The sequence below is a fragment of the Panthera onca genome, chromosome A3 (assembly GCF_046562875.1).
Source record: "Panthera onca isolate mPanOnc1 chromosome A3, mPanOnc1 haplotype 2, whole genome shotgun sequence".
Lineage (NCBI taxonomy): Eukaryota > Metazoa > Chordata > Mammalia > Carnivora > Felidae > Panthera > Panthera onca.
In genome coordinates this window covers 139,506,240-139,510,879 of record NC_138341.1, presented here as the reverse complement: position 1 = coordinate 139,510,879, position 4,640 = coordinate 139,506,240, and positions in this window count along the sequence as shown.

The window sequence follows — 4,640 nt, the reverse complement described above, 5'->3', positions numbered from 1 at the left end:
CGACGCGGGGCTCGAACTCGTGAACCACCAGATTGTGACCTGAGCTGAGGTCGGATGCTCAACTGACTGAGCCCCCCGGGGCCCCTCCTTTTTTACTTTTGACCATATTGCGTTTTTGTGTTTTGGTGCATCTCTGGTAAGTGCCAAGTGGCTGTGTTCCTTTCCTTCTTTCAAAAGCCAATCTCAGATTCTCAATCCTTTGATAGAATGTAGTCCTTTATGTTTATTGTAATTACTGATGCGTTTGCATCCTGTCTCTTACCAGGTTGTCTTAGAGGCTGGAGTGTTTGTGAGGAGCTGTTGTGGGCTTTCTTCTGGGTTGGCTCTGCCTTTTCCTTCCTCGCTCTTTTCCGACTGTGTGGACAACTCGGCTCTCTTCCGTGTGGTGGCTTTAGGACGTATCCACACATTCTGTGACACTCCTCCTACAAAAGTTGGAGTCGACTTCCCTCCCCGTGCCGTGGGCTGGCCTTAGTGGCTCACTTCTGACGAGCGGGACGTGGCAGAAAACATGCTGTATGAGGCTGGGCCGGCAAAAGGCAACAGTACCTCCACCTGCCGTGTCCTCTCAGAACACGCCTGCCCTGGAGCAGGTGACCACGTAGAGACACACAGAGCCCTCAGGAATGCCGGGTGCAGCCCAGGTCCCAGACACAGAGTGGGGAGCATCGCTCCGAGGCTCCTTCTGGCTGAGGCTCTGGACACCATGGACCCGGGGTCTCTTCTAATCACTGGCCTGCAAACCTCCTGAGGGTGATGGATGGCCGTTTGATTTCACCGAGTTCTGGGGTGTTTGTTACGCAGCCACGTTTACCAGGACATACTGTGCCGTCATCAGCTTCTCTCCATCGGGGCCACACCTGGGTCCTATTCTCTGTTTGGGGCCAAGACCTAGGGAAGGGGTCATCCAATGGTTTCCTTTCCGTTGGAATGGCTCTTCTGCAAGAGACCAGGATTCCGTAAGACAGTTTTGCCGTGGCCTCGGCCAGGACCCACGGATTTCCAGATCAGATTCGAGCAACTTTTCTCTTCTTAGGGTACCTGCACCAGGAGAGTATGATGAATTTGTGTGCCACTGCCCTGGTGTTGTAATAATTTCTCTGTTCTTGAACGTCATCTACATGGAAGCATATATTAAATACTCTTTTGAGGAGCACCTGGGTGGCTCAGTTGGTTAAGCGTCTGACTTCGGCTCAGGTCATGATCTCACAGTTCATGAGTTTGAGCCCCTCATCGGGCTCTGTCCTGACAGCTTGGAGCCTGGAGCCTGCTTCCAGTTCTGTGTCTCCCTCTCTCCCTGCCCCTCCACTGTTCATGCTCTGTCTCTCTCTCAAAAATAAATAAAACGTTAAAAAAAAAAAGTAAATAGATAGATAGATAGATACATACATACATATTCTTTCGGGCCTGACGGCTTTCGCTCAGCAGAACGTAGTTGGGTTTCGTTCGTGCTCTTGTAAGCTTGCTTGCCACGCTGTGGTTTCCTGAGTAGCATCCCATTATATAAACACACCAGAATTTGTGGAGGCGCCTGGGGGCTCAGTCGCATAAGCGCCCGACTTTGGCTCAGGTCATGATCTCACGGTTCGTGGGATCGAGCCCCACACCGGGCTCTGTGCTGACAGTGTGGATGCCTGCTTGAGATTCTCTGTCCCTCTCTCTCTGCCCCTCCCATGTTTCTCTCTCAAAATAAATAAATAAACTTAAAAAAAACACACACACCAGAATTTGCTTATCTGGTAGTCTCACCAAGAACATCCGCGTTGTTTACGGTTTTGGGCAGCAATGAATAAAGCCCCCAGGAACCCACGGGCACAATTCGAGGACAGACTGACACCACCCCATGCAACCAGCAGGGGGAGCTCCCCCCAAGAATGAGAATGGAGACGCCGTTCTTCTCTTGGGTAGCAGACCAGGGAGAATTTCTGGCTCACAGGTAGATGTTTGTTTATCAGAACCCAGCGAACTGTCTTCCAAAGCGGCTGCTCCATTTTACCCGCCGGTGATGTCTGAGTGCTGTGTGACGGTGCCACGTGCTTCCAGTCTTTTCAAACTCAGCCATTCTCCTGTGTTCCGCGTGGCATCTCACTTGATTTGCATTTCCCTGGTGACCAGAGGTGTTGGGTACATTTTTAACGTGCTTGCGGTCATTTGTATATCTTCCTATGTGATGTGTGTGTTCAAAGATTCTGTTCGTGTGTGTGTGTGTGTGTGTGTGTGTGTGTGAGGGAGGGAGGGAGAGAGAGAGAATGTGAGCCAACAGGGGAGGGGTAGAGAGAGGGAGAGAGAGAATCCCAAACAGGCTCCAAGCTGTCAGTGCAGAGCCTGACATGGGGCTCCAATCCCACAACCGTGAGATCATGACCTGAGCTGAGGCCAAGAGTTGGATGCTCGACTATCTGAGCCACCGAGGGGCCCCTAGTTTGTTCATTTTTTTAAAACCATGCTTTAAAAATATTACTGAGTTTTAAGGATAAAAAATAATCTACGCGCATCTTTTCATCTGATACGTGTATTTTGAATATCTTCTTTCAGTCAATGGCTTGCCTTTTTATTTTTCTCATTGGTATCTTTTGAAGAACAGAAATTTTTGATACTTATGAAATCCAGTTTATCAACCTTCTTTTTTATGTGAGTGCTTCTCATGTCCTTTGAAAGAAATATTTGCCTACCCCAAGGCTGTGATGATTTGTTCTGTTTTCTTACAGAAGCCTCACACGTTAGCCTTGACATTTAGATGGCCCATGCTCTTAGTTCGTGTGATGTGAGGTAGGGCTGGGGTCCATTCCTTCCTCAACCACCTGTTGTCCCGGCACCAGTGGCTGGAAAGCCACCCTTTCCCTGCTTCGGTGCCCTTTTGAGAAGACCGGGTGCGGGTCAGTCCTGGATGCCTGCCGGCTGCACCCATCCCGTGGCTCTCTGGACACTTACAGCCACGTGGCCAGCGTCCCGCCTGTTCTGGATTGCAGGGAAAATTCCCCTGTCGCCCCCGCCTGCCCGCTGCCTGCCACGCAGTGTGCGTTCATCGTCATGAACTTTCTCTTTACTCGACCAACCCCTGTGACCACCCCGGGTCCTGCAGGCAATGGGGTAGCTGGGGACTGGACCTCACCTGGGAGGCAACAGGGCAGGCTGGCTGCATGCTGAGGAATGACGCCCAGAGGTCGGGAGTGTGGACTCGAGTCTCTGGCCACGTCTGTGTTTCCTCGGAGGAGACCCGGGGCTCTGGCCTCCGAGGACCTTGCTCCCATCCTGCAGCCTGCTCGGCTGGGGCCGGTGCACGGAGCCTCAGCTTCCCTCTCTTCCCCCAGTGGGTTGGGGGTCAAGGCGGGTACAGCCCACCCGACAGCACACCAGGCTTCCAGCCCCTGGGGTGGGGGGAGAGGTCAGGCGCTGGTGGGAGGCTTGGGGTCTGCCTGGGTCTGCCTCCAGGGCACCAGTTCCCATCAGGGGCAGCTCCTCCCTTTGTTGGGAGTGCAGACACATCCTCCACCTGCCCCCAGCGTGTCACCTTAGAGGATAGGGTGGCCCCACCCCCAGCGAGGCCTCCGCTTTCCTGGGGGCACAAAAGGGAGATTTGGGGATTGTCCTCAACCTTCCTGGTGAGATGGTCCTAAATATTCACAGTGACCATCTCATCAGCAACACAAAGCTCACTCTCCTGGGGCTCAAGGCCTGCCCTGGGGGGCTCCAGGAAGGGTTCTGAGTGTGGGGTGGGGGTGCACAGACAGTGGTGCAGAGCCGTTGTAGGTCGGGGTGGGGAGTGCAGCTGGGACAACCGGCCCTTGGGTCTGGTGGGATGCAGCCCCCAGAGGCCTTCATCCCAAGGCTCCCCAGGGAAGGATGGTGCTAGGAGGCCCTCCAGGCTGTCCCCTCCCCACCCCCAGGGTAAACTGGGACCCTCCAGTTCGTAGACTCAATCACCTTCTTGCTCCCAGGCCAGGGTGTGACCTTCTGGGTGGGACCCCTGGGTGAGTCCCTGGGAGGGTCCTTGGGGGACTGTACCTGGGTATTAAATTTCTCTCTGGGTGGCTCTTAAACGGAGACTGCTAGGGGTAGCTGAGGACCAGGCAGGTGAACTGAGGCCTGGCCCCGAGGCCTGCGAGCCCCTCACTCCCAAGTGATGCCGGCAGGGTTATGTGGGGGCTTTCCCAGCGGCTCTGGTGATGGAGGAGGGCCACAGGAGGCGAGGGCCAGGCTACGTCCACCAGGAAACATGCTGGATGAGGGACGGCTGCTTAACGGGGGGAGGTGTTGGGTGGAGGCTTTTACCTTTTAATTTGATATAATTTCAAACAAACTTACACTCAAGTTGCAAACATAGTGCAAAGGACTTGTATACACTCTTCATCTAGATTCACCAGTTTCTGACATCCTGTCCCATTTGGTTTACTATATAAATACACGGTGATTTCTGAGCTGTCTGCAGGTGAGTTGCAGACATGATGCCCTTTACCCTCGCCCCTTAGCACCTGTTTCCTAAGAACACGTCCTTTGTCAATCATTAAACCAGGAAACTTACACATCGCTGGTTCTCAGCCCACATTCACATTTTGTTAACCATAGGTTATAATTCCATAGGTACGGATATGGGTTCTTCGAACGGCCAGCTCTTCCTGGTCTCTCACGGCCTGGACGCT